Consider the following 16,355-nt stretch of genomic DNA (forward strand, 5'->3'; position numbering starts at 1 on the left):
TTTTGTGATATCAATATACCAAGCTTTCCAGGTGTGGTGGAATGATGTAGTATGTATGTATTGTTGTGGTTGACCAAATTCGCAAACCACCATTCAGGTCCCTTAGGTGAGATATCTCGGTAAGTATATGTGTAGTTAGGCCCAAACCCGTTGTCTAGAGGGAATAAATGTCATTCATGAGGGCTGCGACTCTTCAGGATAGCCGTTTTTCTTTTACTATCTTTATTTTGGACCAGCCGCCATTATTACCACCACCAACCACGTCTCAACAGCCAACACAACAACAACAACCACCAACCACAACGCCGCTTCACCACAACCGCCACGACCTTTACCGTCACAACTCGCCACCATCGCATCACCGTCACCTCGCGCCACTCGTGGGCACCGATGCTGGACTCGTGCGGGGCGCGCACCGAGCAGCGTGTTCAAAAACATCACGGCTTTCCGCAGAAAAACGGATCAAAAACGACTCACGCCCACTTTTGTTCCGTCCAATCGGTGAGCGAGGGGCGATTTGGCCCCGCCTCCAGGGCGTTGGAGGGCGGTCCCTATATGCAAATTCATGGATCAAAAAGCATTCACGCCCACTTTTCCTCGGGCCAATGGGGAGCCAGCAAGAGAGGTGAAGGGTCGGAGGCAGAGGGTCAAGGGTAAAAGAGCGAAGCCACGGGGCTTATAAAAACGACTGCGTTCGTCAGAAGAGGGCCGTTCGCAGTTGGCAGTTCGCAGTTGGCAGTTCGCAGTTGGCAGTTCGCAGTTGGGAGTTCGCGGAGCCAGTGAAGAGTTGGGACGAGTCAAGAGTCGGAGTGAAGAGGACGGAGCTGTGGAGAGGCGGCGGCGGCGAAGGCGGTTGAGGGGGTGCTCGCGTCGGATTCGGGGAACTGCGGAGGGAGAGGCCGGCGGCGCGACCGAGGTCGTGGTGGAGACGCTCGTCGCGGGACCCGAGATTTTGTGAAATCCTCCTTTCCCTGAGCATCAGCAACCCCCTCCTGTTTCCCCCCGCGCTGAGATAGTGCGACAAAAGGGGGCCCCCTTCCCACACCCTACCAGACACTGTCCGCGAGGCCCGCGGAGTTGAGGCACCACCGCCACTTCGCGTCTCATCATCAGACAGGTAGGCCCGACACGGTCTCGGCCCCAGGCCCACCTACCCCCCTCATCCTGGAGGGTGGTTCTCTTTTCTTTTGCTTTGGGAATATGTGTTGTTGGCGCCGTCTGTGAAGTAAAATTGTACAAGTGTTGCCGAGTGCCCGGTAGTCGGATAGATCTGCATTGTTGCATTTGCTTTTTGTCTTCTTCTTTTACATGTGCTTTTGGTGGAATTGTATATGTGTGCTTTCCGTTCATCGCGAAATAAATGTGCTTATTGTTGAACTGTTTTCCCGCTTCGCTTCATCATTTCTTTCATTGAATCCCCATCTTGCTTCACGTAAAGGGTTGGTCGTGGGCTAAGACGCCCGATAATTAATCGAACCGTCGAGGCCGACGAATAACACCGCTCGGTTATCCCGATAGTACGGAACGGGTCGCTTAAGTGGCCCGTGTCCGAAGTCGACCTGCGGCGAGGTGCGATCGCCCGGTCTACCCTCCGTGTGGGTACTTAGGTAGGTCGAATTTGGCGAGCAACCCTATCCCACGCGGGGGCCGATTGGCTCGATCGCGGTGAGACCGAAAGGTCCACCCGTGACTGGTTCCCGGCGTTAGTCCGAGAGGGTCACGACTGGATTGTCCGTCCGGTGGGCGACGTGCCGCGATTCGAGTTATGTGGCCGTTCGCACGCCGGCGGGCGCGAATCCGCAACAGTATGTAATTGTTGTGGTTTTCAAATCCCTGGGGTGTCACACCCGACACAAGGGAGACTGTGTTTGGATATTTCCAGAGTAATTGTGTCTCGTTTGTTTAACTTTCCCCTCGTATCAGGGAAAATGCGTTCAGTGTTCAACAGGTTCTACCCCATTGTAATTCTCCCCCCCCCCCCACAAACTCCCCTCCCTGGTAATCACACTCATCACCGATTCCTTCCAATCCTTCTCACCATTAAACCTTTCCTTCCCCACATTTTTCGGTCATTTCGTTAGTCTCGATGTCCGTCCGTACGTACGTCCCCATTTTTTTTTCCGATTTTCTTGATATTTGGGATGTGGATGCACGACGGTATGACCTTTGACCCGATTGAAGGTCAAGGTCAACGTCAAGGCCACTCCAAAGTTGCGAAATCGTCCATTTTCCAAATCTATCTCCTCTGCCGTTTATGATCCAATCTTCGAAATTCCTTCGGATTCCGATAATATGGAACAATATCTAAATTTGGTCGGGGCCGGTTTTTTGAAATTCGTCCTGGTTATCGAGTCACGTGTCTTCAAAGTTGGAAAAATCGTCGATGTGATACGGTCAAAAACAAATTCGCCCGATCTTGATGAAACGTGGTATGTAGGTTGGGGTCGATGAGTGATGCACGACTGTACGACTTTAGACACGATTGAAGGTCAAGGTCAAGGTCACTCCAAAGTTGGAAAATCAGCTAATTTCAACATTATCTCTGCCATTTATTATCCGATGTCGGCGGAATTTCCAACGGATTATGATAGTAGGGTACAATATCTGAATCTGGTCGGGTCGTATTTTTCGAATTTGTAATTTGATTTCTGAGGTTTTCTATCCTTTTTACTCCCGGGCTTTCGTCTGTATGTTGAATCAAAAGACTAGACGACATCGAAGCCATTTGAAGCCGATCAGGGATCCACATCTACGGAGCTTCAGAGATAACAGTCACCCCTAACCGGGGGTAATTTTATTACCATCCATCCATTGGGACCATACTCGGTGCAGAGCGTTGTTGCTGCCTAAGCAGTCTCTCCTTGGCTATTGGGCACAATCCTGGATGGGTCGCCACTCTGACACAGTATACCAGCATGATGACGGGCAGAGTTAACCCCACCTGGTATTCAACAGCTGAGTGGGATTTAAACTCAGAACCCTAGGATCCCAAACCCACCACCCCAGCCATTAAGCCAACACCAGGCATGCATTTTCCGACAACACAACATATTTTACAGTATACCCATTACGTTACAAAACGCTCATTCAAAGCCATGATTTTTGCTGCCATCCCCGTCTGCGAGTTCTGCAGCGCTGCCGAAATGCAAGAGCTGCACAACGGCAAGTAAGGAGAATGCGACGTCACAATGCAGCAGAGAGCCAATGGAAAAGCAATGCAAGCAGGTCAAAGGGTGCTACCACCACCTTTGCAACCCCCTCCCTCCTGAAACCCCACCCTGCCGAAGGCCCTTAAATGCCCTGACACTCCAGCGCTCGCTGCTGACGACTCTCACCAAGGTATTAGAACCTGAACAAGAAATACCTGCCTTCCTGCATGTCTGTATTGAGCAAGAGAACGGAGCAAGACTAGTTGCGCTGGGCAAAGGTTCCGAGGGTGAACTGCAGCACAAGATCCCTGGGATGCAGTGGCCACACACTGACACACACTGTCTTCTCTCCATTTAAATTTGTTGACTTGAGACTCACAAGAGAGTGCTAAAAAGAGCAATCGGTGATTAATGTCTTGACCAGTCTGGATGAGGTACTGACACGCATATCATGCCTTTCCTCTGGAGGTCTCTTCTTCATTGCATGGCCTGTGAGCCACTGGCGGCTCGTGGTGGCCAACAGTACGGCCCCTGACACGAAGCCGATAATACACAAATGTGAAAATGCCACATCATAATCCGCCATAAATACTATAAAATTAACACAATGGCTTCAAATGAGTGTTCCAACACGAAGCATAGAAGTAACATAACACGATACAATAAATTATGCTTGCAGCCCAGTTAATCACAAGGAAGAATACATGGCGGTGTGGCCTAATAGCAACTATTACGGAGTCCCGCAGGCAGTGTGGTGGCTCTCACGCTGATGTCTTCTTGGCAAAAGTGGCCACCCTCTAAAAAATAGTGAAGATCACTGCTCCAGAGCCTCCACTACATATGCTGCACCTCTCCTGACATATGACATCCACACACCAACCACATTCCCTTCCTTCCCTTCTCCTCCCTTCACTCCACTCTGTGACCAACGTAAGCCCGCTGCCTCTCGTCAAGTGAGCAAGAGGCCGCAACCATGCCTGAAACTTCTTTCTCTTCCTCTCTAATTTCCCCGGAGTGATGAGGCATGCCTGTCTTGTGTTTAGGTAAGTTAAGGATGTCTCGGTGGTTATTGTGCGCTTGAGGGTTAAGATATGGTTTGTTTCACCGTATTCTGTATGTACCTGTGAATATTGCCTGTAAATACAATATGTGCCTTCCTTGAATCGCTTATAAACTGTTTCCAACCTTCCTCGTTGTCTCTTTCCACCGTTGGTTCAACATAACATATGTAATAGATGGCAAGTTATACCCCATTGATTCACTGCACGAGCTGAGCCGACCTCCCACCTACGGTTTCGTTCAGCCATCTATGTATAAAAAGAGCTCTGTTTTTGCGCGTCAGTCCAACGGTCCTTCCCTCCTTCCCTCCGTTTGTCTGTCTGTCTGTCCAGCCATGTGACTTTATGTCTATTATTTACGTACGATTGGAATGTACCTTTTGACTCTATACTGCTGACACTCACCCCACCCCCCACCCCCAAGATGCTGAAGGCTCGGACACTTTCGACCCCTCGGACCAGAACATTTTGTTATTTAATTTCCACACACATGATAATCTCTGGAATCTCTTAACCTGAGAGAATTGCAGAATTGATGCGAGCAGCAGTTCCAACTGTTTAATAAAAGAAGAAGAAAAACAAGCCTTTAATTTGTCTAATTCGCACTTTTTTCTTTTTTTTTGACATCCCTTCCTCTCCTCGACCTCTGGAGAGTTGTATGGTGGTGGAGGGCGTTTGGGAGGAGGAGAGCATGAGGGGAGTTGAGGGGAAGGGAAGGTAGCATAAGGGGAGGGTCTGCTTTGTACCGGAGCGATACGACGAGTCCAAAGAGCGACATTTTCTTTATAACCACCATGTTCTGGATAATACTGGGTGAGAGTATTTAAAAATAAACCCCATGCTATCTACCTGGCATAGGCCTGCCTGCATGCATGACCCCCTCCTCCCCCATACGTGTTCCTCCAACTCCCTCACATTCAGGCATGCACACACCCCACAAAGTCATTTGTACCATGTCCATCTGTGCTGTTTTTGTACCTCTTCATTTTCCACAACTGCCGACCATTAATATATTGCAGCAACTATTAGTATTGTTGTATCCAGGGGTTAAGTGAATTCCCACCCTTGACCAAGTTGTCGTGGACGGGGCGGTTAATACCGACCTGGACGGACAGCTGATCGATTTCCCTTGGAGGCGAACAGCCGAGATCCTGGGAGACAGTTCCAATATTGGCTCAACAAAGTAAACTTCAAGATTTGCCTCCCTGTAAGTGCCAAGTTCAGGAAGATCCTCACCCAGCACCTTTGCAACTTCAATGTCATTCCTTATTGCACAATCATCAAAAGACATTTCTTGTGGATCCATTCTCAACTACAGCTGCACCGTCTGTATTACAACAGCGAGAAGCATTAGACTTGTCATAACCTTCTGCCTTGGCATCACTTCCACAATATTCATAAACCCTGAGTAATTGGCCTTCACAACTCTCAGGATCTGAACTCTGGGATTGGTTCTGCAAACTCCTTTCAAAAACATCACTTTCCGTCTTGTCCATTTGACAAGCATCTTGCTCTTTCTCTTGAGGTCAATCTGTGGCTGTAAAACCACCTTGCACTTTTTTTCAAAATGGGCAATTCTCTCTCCAGAGTTTACATCAACGAGCTCACTTCCGATTGTTTCAAGGTCAGCCACTTGCTTGGTACTTGGCGGCACGTCAACGTTAGTCGCTCTCCTCAAATGCATGTTCTACAAATGGTTCAAACGTTGGCTCTGGCAAATCTGCTCGACCTTTTTGTGTGATTGGCCGCTGGATTGAGCACTGCATCGTACTGTCTGCGAGCCGCCATGCCAGACCACTCGAATCGCCATGTTGGTTCAACATAGGATGTGTCCAACAGTTTGTCCATCCAGTTTGAATCTCCAATTTGTTATTTAGTTTTTACACATGAGTACAAGTCATCGTTGCCCATCCCTACATGGGTAGAAAAAGAGAGGCCGAAGTACCGGGTATCTGGGCCGCTTATTTCCACAATGACCGTTCCATCGTGTGTCCTGATGCCCACATTGAAGCGCAAAGCAGAAGGGGGAAGGTAGCCCAATGGGGATCGCATGCATGTTGTGTTCACCCCACAACCTCTGGCTGAAAACTGTTTTGAAAGTTTCGTGCTGTTTTGTGTGGAAGGAACAAATGGCATTCATTGGGTTGGAGGAGAAGTGGCTCTGGGTATTCTAATCGGAGGATCGTGACCGTCAACCCAAAACACCGTAATCTTTCACAAACATTTCCTGGAATTGAATGACTTCAGGGCCAGGAACAGATGGGGAATGCCAGAGCACACTGACACGAGATTTTTGGTTTGAGCTTGTGTGACTCGTGGCATCCTCGTCTTACAGAGTCTGTTGGACTCGAGCAACCTTTCCCTTGACAGTATTGTCCCAAGTTTTCAGCCGCTCCTGTGAGTGTAACATCTCATCCATCCTTTCCCCAGTCAATTGTGGCCCCTGCAAACCTTTATCAACGAAAACATCTTCTTCTGTACACGGGTTTCCAACTTTTTCACCTCCCCAGCCAAACCACCACCTTGGTGTTTGCCTAATCCCCATTCCTCGACCTGCCATTGTATTCTGGCATCCACACAAGTGTGATATCCCTCCAGGTCCTCATTCACTTTGTCAATTCTTTTATTTGTTGACAAAATTTCTTCTTCCAACTTTTTTCTCCATTCGGATTGCCTGGGTTTTATCCTCTTCTCTTTCCAATGCCATTTCTTCCAGTTTTAGCACAAATTCAGTCTCCAATTTCATCTCGCATTTTCCCAGTCTGGCCTGTATTTGGACTTCCATTCTTTTCTCCATTCCCCCAATTCGTATCCCCAATTCCTGTGTTATTCCCTTCTTAATTTTGTTCATTTTGATCAGTGATGCTTTTTACTTCGCCTTCAATTTTGCCTTCCAAGTGTATGTTCATTCCTTATCCCTGTGTCATAAGAGGCGACCAGGGTTGCGTGAGGAAGGGCATCCGGCGTAAAACATGTGCCAAATCAGTCTGCAGATCATACGGATGATCCGCTGTGGCGACCCCTAACGGGAGCAGCCGAAAGAAGAAGAAGAAGTGTCCGTTCATTCCCCTTAATTTCATTCCTTTGTTCATTTGTTTCCTTTATTTCCTTTCTGTAGTCATTTTAATTTGGTTTTCCATTCCCTTAATGTTATTCCTTTGTTCAACAATTTCTCTTCATTTCCCTCATGTCATTCCTTTGTTCTTCAATTGAAATTGTCATTCAATCCGTCCCTTCAACGCACTATCCATCGGTTCGTTCCTGTATTCCATTTTTCTCATCGTTTCCTCCAATTTCCTTTTTAATTTTGTCTTCCAATCGTCCATTCCTTTCCCTTATTTCTTCCCTTTGTTCAACAATTTTGTTTCCCATCTCCCACATTTTATTCCTTTGTTCATTAACTTCTCTCCTCAATTCACTATTCATTCGTTCCATCATTTTATCCCTGTGTTCATTTTGTCTCCTCATTTCCCCTCCAATTCTGTCTTCCAATAGTTCATTCCCTTCCCTTATTTCCTTTCTTCGTTTCAACGTGAATCGGAGCCAACGCACCGGCTCCCACGTCCCATTTCCCGCTATTGTGGAGGGGGGATTGACACTCGGGATGAGAAAAATTTAGACCCCATCCTTCTCAACCAACTCCACCATCGGCTCGCTTCCTTCATCCTCATTATCTCGCTTGAACAATGCCATCTTGTGTATCATGTCATCCTTCCTTTTCCCGCACATGCTTGATTTCCCTTAAATTTTCAAGTGTTCTTTTCTCTCGACACCAATTAACTGTACAATTTGTACCTCAGTCACGACAACCCCATCTCCATCAATTGTAGGGAGGCGATCGTTTAAAAATTTCGATTCCTTTTATTTATTTATTTATTTTGAAAGCTTAACTCGCTCCGACACCAAATGTCGTGGTCCCGATGGATTCAAAAATACCACCCCGATTCCAATTGTCGTGGTGGTGGGAGGGGGGAGGGCTCAAAAATCTCACTCCAACACCAGTTGTGCCCATGAGTGTTAAGTTAATTCCCACCCTTGACCCAGTTGTCATGGACGGGGTGGTTAGCACCGACCTGGACAGAGAGCCAAAGGATTCCCCTTGGAGGCAAACGGCTGAGATCCTAGGAGATTATGGTGTGCGTGGAACAGGAGGCGGCAAAGCATGTTCCAGAGGCATCCACCAGGACAGAAGCACAAGGGTTTATACTTGAACCCATGATGAATAGACACAAGCAGAGACGTACGTAGTAATTCACGTGGATGGTCCTCCTTCGTTAAGGGCCCATAAATCTTCTTGCAGTTTATTTTCACGAACGAATATACCGACCCTGCTCCTCTTGCACCAGGTCCGCTCACAACAAATGGGCGCCGCCTTTCTCCTTGACCATACGACGGGACGATTTCTGAGGCCCCGAGATAAGGCCACGAGGCGCGCTCTTCTTCTCTTCTCAGAAATGTACATCCTTCACGACTCGGCAACAGTTAATGGCTCGCATCTTGTTTAAGTACGTGAAGAAATTCACATCAGCACGAGCAACTAGAATCGCACTGCTATTTCGTCTTGCCGAGAAGAGAGCAAAAATGAGACCCTCTGTCTCAACCACGTTCCTCACACCAACCAACTGCTCTCCGATCATGCCCCCCCCTCTCTCTCTTATGTCACACCGACCAATCCCAAGCCTCTGGGCATGGCCTGTTAGTTGTTAAAGCATCGTTCCTTTTTATAGCCAGCTTCGTAAATGCAAAAATGTAGGAAAAGGTCACAGTGGGCAATGACATACTTGGAGAAATTAGTCTTAAACCTGACATAATTAACACAGCACCAGCCCGCCCCCCATGTGGTGACGCATCATCTTAAGCTGACAGTTTTTCTGACATAATTTACAGGGAGCTGTCTCCTGCTCATCCACAGACCATGCTACTTGATACAATACTACCTTTGCTTTGAAATTCCTCCATCTACTCCACAAACATAACAGTATATTTATATTAATATTTTGTTGTGAAAGCAGATCGCACAAAACGGTAAAAAAAAAACTGCATACATAATTGCCGAAAAAAATAAAAAGAAAGGAAGCCCTGTGGACTGTTGTCATGCATTGCAAAAAAAACGTTATGGAGCACGGCGTTGTGCACAATGAAGTTCCACTTTTTGAACATTCCTTAATCTTTTCTTCACTAAATATAATCATCCAAACATAAGAAAAAGTTAAGTTTAATGCTTTGCTGAAATATATACACTTGGTTATAAAAATTACTAATTTTGTTTAAATTTTTAGATTTTACTCCAGATTTCGACACTTATTTAGTCCAGAAGAACCGATTCTCAAATCAGACATAATATTTCGATTATATACAGTACTTTAATCAGTTGGTGAGAGTAGATCGTGTTTCCAAATCAAAGCGTGTAATTTGAATGGGCCAAACAAAGTGGCGACTTGGGACCCCAGCAACTGAAAGAGGGCTGACCAAAGATGATATGCCTTGCTGAAGGATAATAAAATAAGGCCTTTAATTATCTTTAAAGGGGGTGTTAAAATGAACCCAAACACCCAATTTTCATTTATGCACAACCTTGGAGTTCCCTTAATATGCATGCAAAGTTTCAGGCCGCTAGGTTTTGGAGTTATATGGAAGACTCATGCACCGAGACGTGAAAAAGGTTGTTCGCGATGCTGCAAAACGGTGTTGGTATGAGTAAAAGGTGAAACCAGGACTGGTTTAATGATTCAGAAATTCGTAATGTGGTGGATCAAAGATCTCTTACCCTTGCATCAAGAACAGCAACACATGACTTGGTGGTGCAAAATATTCTGTCGCTGCACTCATTTTGGAAAAATATCTGTAGTGGTAAAGCAAAGCAATTAACATCTCACCAGCTGATTCTGTCAATTCTCACATTTTCTGAACAACGACAAAAAAAATTTTTGATCCAATTAAAAAAAAAAAATCAAGCTCTCCTCTCCTCGCTGAAAATGTTGATGTTTCAACAAACAAATCACCATTTTTGAATCGCTGGAGTGAGCATTTCTCCAATGTTTTCAAAACTAATGATGATTCTTCAATGAGTATTTAGGTCTTCATCTCTCGTCTTGTTTTAGAAAGTCTGCCATGTGCTTGCTCTTCGGGTCCTCGCCAAACGCATACGAGAGTTTCAGCACGGGCTGCTTGCAGCCTATGTTGATCTCTGCAAAGTGTTCGATTCAGTGAATCGGGATGCCCTCTGGAGGATTTTTGGGCTTCGTGGGGTGCCACCAAGACTGATAAATCTGATGTCTCAACTATACTCTGGTACCAATGTGATAGCATCTCTGACTTATTTCCAGTTGTACTGGAGTTTGTCAGGGGTGTCTACTGGCCCCCACACTTTTCAGCGCTTGTCTCGACTGGATTCTCGGGAGGATGTCGAAGATCAAGCTGCGGTGCATCGTTTGGCAATGTCAAGATCTCTGACATTGATTTCGCAGATGATGTAGTCATCTTTGCATAGACTCTGGATATCCTTTTGGGGGCCCTCGAGGTGCTGAATGAAGAGTCAGAGCCGCTGGGGTTATGCGTTTCCTGGGTCAAAACTAAGATCCAGTCCTTCAATGACATCTTGGATGCTGCTATCTTGTCTGTACTGTTTGTGGTGAGGATGTTGAAGTCACGAAGAGATTCACTTACCTTGGCAGTGATATTCACGTCTCTACTGGCTATGAGCCAGAGGTCAATAGACGTCTGGATCAGGCCTGGGGAGTTATGCATTCACTGGATCATGGAGTGTGGCGCTGTAGGTACCTGTGCAGAAAGACAGAAGTCCGAGTCTTCAAGTCCTTGGTGCTTCCAGTCTTGCTCTGTGGATGTGAGATTCGGACTCTGACCAGGGATCTGTGATGGAGACTTGATTTTTTTTTTTCGCACCAGGTCTCTTCGGAGAATCCTTGGACACAAAGTCTGACCAGCTACAACCAACGAGTGGTTGCTGAGAGAGTCTCAAATGAGTTTTGTTACCTGCATCGTCCCTGAGCGTTAGCTGTGGCTATACGGACATATGCCTTGTTTTTCCTGATGCTGATCCTGCTCACCAGATTCTCTCAGTGAGGGAGCCTCATGAGTGGAGGAGGCCAATGAGCTGACCATCTGCCTTGTGGTTGCAGCAGGTTGATGAGCATTTCAATATGGGGATGGGCCAGGCATCAGCCTGGGGGATGGTCAGATGGAGGCCCATGGAGACCAGCGGAAAGTGGACACAGCGACGCGCTGCTCCGGTGCATGCTCCCATACCTGACCTGACCTCACCACACCCTCTGAATGTCTCCCCCTTACCACACCTCCAAAATGTTTCCCCTGCATTCTCACATACTCAAACCTTCCCTCCTATCCTATCCTCCCCCCCCGCACTTTCCCAACATCTCTTCCACTCCTTATCTCCAACTGTGTGGACCTCAAACATCCAGGGTCTCTGCTTACTTCCAATCAGCAAGGTCATGGAATCCATCATTGCAGTTGATATGAAATCCTTTTTTTTCTCCAGCAACCTCATCTTGGATCCCAATTTGGTTACAGCCAAAGTTACCCAACATTGGGCATGCTGCTTCTACTCTCCCAACTATGGTGGAGGCCCTCAGTGTCAGACATGATATCCAGGCTGTCTTTCTGGACATACCTCATGCTTTTGATAGTCTGACATCTTGCCTTGCTCTCCATACTCTCTGATTATGGCATCCAAGGCCAACTCGCATGGCTTACTAGCTTTATAGACTCTTAAAGCCAACATGTAGCTCTCAACAGAATCCTTTCATCCCTTTCCCCTGTCAAGGCCAGTGTGCCCCGAGGCAGTTTTTTGGGGGCCCAGTCCTATTCCTCATCTTCATAAATTATCTCTGACTATGGAAAATCCTCTATTTACTTATGACTTCACCCTCTTTCATGACATTCCTCATTATCCTTCAGACAGGCAGGTTGCAGCCTCTTCCCTCTCTTCAGATCTCGACAAAATCACAAGATGGTCAAACACTTCAAATATTTCTTTCAATTCTACCTGACAAATCTCACACTCACTATCTCTCTCCAAAAAGACGATCTGGCAAACCCTCCTTTATACTTTATACTTTCTAAACAATCCTCTTCAGGAAGTTTAGTCATTCAAACTCCCGGATCTCACTATCAGCCACAGTCTTTCTTGGGCAAACCACATTTAAAGGTTGGCCTCCAAAGCCAGCTCTGACTGGGTATTTTCCATCGTACTAAGTCCTTCCTTGGCATATCTGAATTCCTATCCACTGACACGGCATTCATCCACAGCTTGGAGTACTGCTCTCCCCCTCTGGGCTGGCTCCCCTGTCTCGCATCTTGCTAATTTTGACTCTACCAAGTGCCCTTCCAGTTAAACCTGTTCCCATCATTGGAGTGTCGACCTTGTATGTGGTTCGTGATGTGGAGTAATAACCACAGTGCGGGTTATACTCACGGCCGTTGGAAACTTGTCATGAAAACCTCATGAGGAGGCTTACCAATGTGGTTAATTTCCTCATGGTTCACTCGGCTCCACATCCTTATTCATGGGGAAATTACCATCGGTGTCAGAACTCAGAGTTTCTGGACGTTTGAAAACTAAAAGATCTGTTTGGCTTTCCCAGAAGATGGCGTACGTTCTCCAAAGACAATCTGTCACAAAATTTGGTGATCGTTCCAGTGGAAGATTTGACCTCAAGTCCACTGTTGAGAACAAATATATATGTATATATACATATGTATATATACATATATATATGTATATATATTGTTGCGAATTCGCACCCGCCGGCGTGCGAACGACCGTGTGGAGCCAAAAGCGGCCGCCTCGCCCACCAGAACGGACAATTCAATCGTGACCATCCGGGAACTACCGCCCGGAGCCAGTCATGAGTGGGGGTTTAACCTCACCACAACTCAGTCCGCATTCTACCCGCGCGAAATAGGGTCCGATCGCCGAATGGTCGATTTACCTAAGTACTCGCGCGAGTAGCGTACCGAGGAGTTGTACCACGCCACAGGTCGACTCCGGACACGAACCGCTTAAGCGGCTCGTTCTGTACTACAGGGAAAACCGAGCGGAGTTATCGTCGACCTTGACGGTTCCAATTATTTACCGGGCGTTTTAAACCCACTATCAATCCCTTACGTGATGCAAAATGGAGATTCAATAAAAGGAAGGAGACTAAGCAAAGTGGGAAACAGTTCAACAAGCAATGCACATTTATTATGGAAACACAGAAGGCACGTATATTACAGTCAAGGCAAGATGCAACAAAAGCAAATGCAACACGACCGAATAAAAGGGCAATTATTTACAACACTTATACAGTTCTACTTGTCGGGACTCGGCGCCAAATCACTCATACAAAAAGCAAAGGAAAGAAAGCCACCCTCACAGGCAAGGAGGCAGAGAGGTCCGTGGACCAAATGTGCGTGGATCCTGGAGGACCGGCCAGGTCCACGAGACCGAGAAGGTCTTACCCGTGTCCTCGTGACTCGATGGCGGGCAAGCCGCAATGTTCGTGCAGCTGCGCCCCGACTCCGTGCCCCTGGCGTGGTCGGCGAGCCCTCTCCGGCGTGTTCCGCACAAGCAGTTTTGTTGGCACCACGTTTAGGGTGGGGGAGGAACGGGGCCCCCCGGCACTATCTCAGCGCGGATGGGGGGGGGGAATTGCTGATGCTCAGGGAGAGGGGAATGGCTTGCTGGCTTGGACCCCGCGACGAGACGAGCGACCCCCACACCGCAACCTCGTTGCCGACCGCCGTCTTCACTTGACTCGAACTTGAACTCTTCACTTGCCCCGACCAGCTGCCTGCAACTCAACCGCGCGAACTCTTTAGTCGCCTTATGCTCGCGTCTTTATAGGCCGCAGGAGGAGCCTATATGCAAATTTCTGGATCAAAACTCGATTGGAGGCGGGGCCACGCCACCCTCTGTTCAGCCATTGGTGCGGCAAAAAGGGGGCGTGAACCTCTTTTGATCCTAATTCATCTCGTAAAGAATCCACGTTCATCGCGCTTGGAGGCGGGGCCATACCGCCCGACGCTCGCCCATTGGACGGAGAAAAAGGGGGCGTGAAGCCTTTTTGATCCGAATTTCTCCCTCAGAAAGGCCGCCATTCGCGCTCGCGGCTCAATGCGTTCGGCACCAATCGCCGAACGGGCCCTGGACAGCACAACATTTGGTGTTGACTGGTGGTGTGGTCGATGGTTGTAGAAGGAGATAGGCGAAGGTGGTGGGGGGTTTGCTGTGGTGGTTTGGTGGTTGGGAGGCGTCGTTTGGGAATGGCGTTGAAGCGATGTTTGCGGGATGGAGTTGTGAAGGTAAAGGTAGTGGCTGTTTGCGTTGTTGGCGGCTTAATGGTCCAAAATAACAATAGAAAAAGAAAAATGGCTAACTCAGTGTCGCAGCCTGGATGAATCACACATATTCCCTCTATACAACAGGTTTGGGCTAACTACACATGAACTTACCGATATATCTCACATGAGGACTCTTTATGGTGTAATGCGAATTTCCACAACCGCATCTATACATATATATATATATATATATATATATATATATATATATATATATATATATATATATATATATATATATATATATATATATATATATATATATATATATTGTTGTGGTTGACCAAATTCGCAAACCACCATTCAGGTCCCTTAGGTGAGATATCTCGGTAAGTATATGTGTAGTTAGGCCCAAACCCGTTGTCTAGTGGGAATACATGTCATTTATGCGTGCTGCGACTCTTCAGGATAGCCGTTTTTCTTTTACTATCTTTATTTTGGACCAACCGCCATTATTACCACCACCAACCACGTCTCAACAGTCGTCACAACATCAACCACCCACCACAACGCCGCTTCACCACAACAGCCAGGACCTTTTACCGTCACACCTCGCAACCGTCGCATCGCCACCGTTCTTGCGCCGCTTGTGGGTACCGGTATTGGACTCGTGCAGGGCGCGCGCCGAACAGCGTGTACAAAACCACGGACTTTCCGCTCCAAAAACGGATCAAAAACGACTCACGCCCACTTTTGTTCCGTCCAATCGGTGAGCGAGGGGCGATTTGGCCCCGCCTCCAGGGCGTTGGAGGGCGGTCGCTATATGCAAATTCATGGATCAAAATGCATTCACGGCCACTTTTTCTCGTGCCAATGGGGAGCGAGGTGAAAGGTCGAAGGCAGGGGATCAAAGGCGAAGCCACGGGGCTGATATAAGCGGCTGCGTTCGTCAGAAGTTGGTAGTCATCGTGTGCGTTGGAGTTGAGTGCAGTTGGGAAGTTCGCAGGAGGAAGAGTTCGGAGTTGGAGTCGGAGCGAAGAGGACGGAGCTGTGGAGAGGCGGCGGCGGCGAAGGCAGACGAGGGGGTGCTCGCGTCGGTGCCGGGAGCTGCACACCAGGGAGGCCGACGGCGCGACCTGGTCGAGGTGGAGACGCTCGTCGCGGGACCCGAGGCAGAGTAAAAATCCTCCTTTCCCCGAGCATCAGCAACCCCCTCCTGTTCCCCCCCGCGCTGAGATAGTGCGACCAAGGGGGCCCCCTTCCCACCCCCTACCAGACACTGTCCGCGAGGCCCGCGGAGTTGAGGCACCACCGCCGCTCCGCGTCTCATCACCAGACGGGTAGGCCCGACACGGTCTCGGCCCCAGGCCCGCCTATCCCCTCATCCTGGAGGGTGGTTCTCTTTTCTTTTGTTTTGGGAATGTGTGTTGTCGGCGCCGTCTGTGAAGTAAAATTGTATAAGTGTTGCCGTGTGCTCGCGTAGTCGGTATTAGATCTGCATTGTCGCATTTGCTTTTTGTCTTCTTCTTTTCTATGTGCTTTTGGTGGAATTGTATATGTGTGCTTTCCGTTCATCGCGAAATAAATGTGCTTATTATTGAACCGTTTTCCCGCTTCGCTTTGTCATTTCTTTCATTGAATCCCCATCTTGCTTCACGTAAAGGGTTGGTCCTGGGCTAAGACGCCCGATAATTAATCGAACCGTCGAGGCCGACGAATAACACCGCTCGGTTATCCCGATAATACGGAACGGGTCGCTTAAGTGGCCCGTGTCCGAAGTCGACCTGCGGCGAGGTGCGATCGCCCGGTCTCCCCTCCGTGTGGGTACTTAGGTAGGTCGAATTTG

This window comes from Eptatretus burgeri, chromosome 3, assembly GCF_056783735.1.
Source record: "Eptatretus burgeri isolate ZD-2024b chromosome 3, Ebu_testis_v1, whole genome shotgun sequence".
NCBI lineage: Eukaryota > Metazoa > Chordata > Myxini > Myxiniformes > Myxinidae > Eptatretus > Eptatretus burgeri.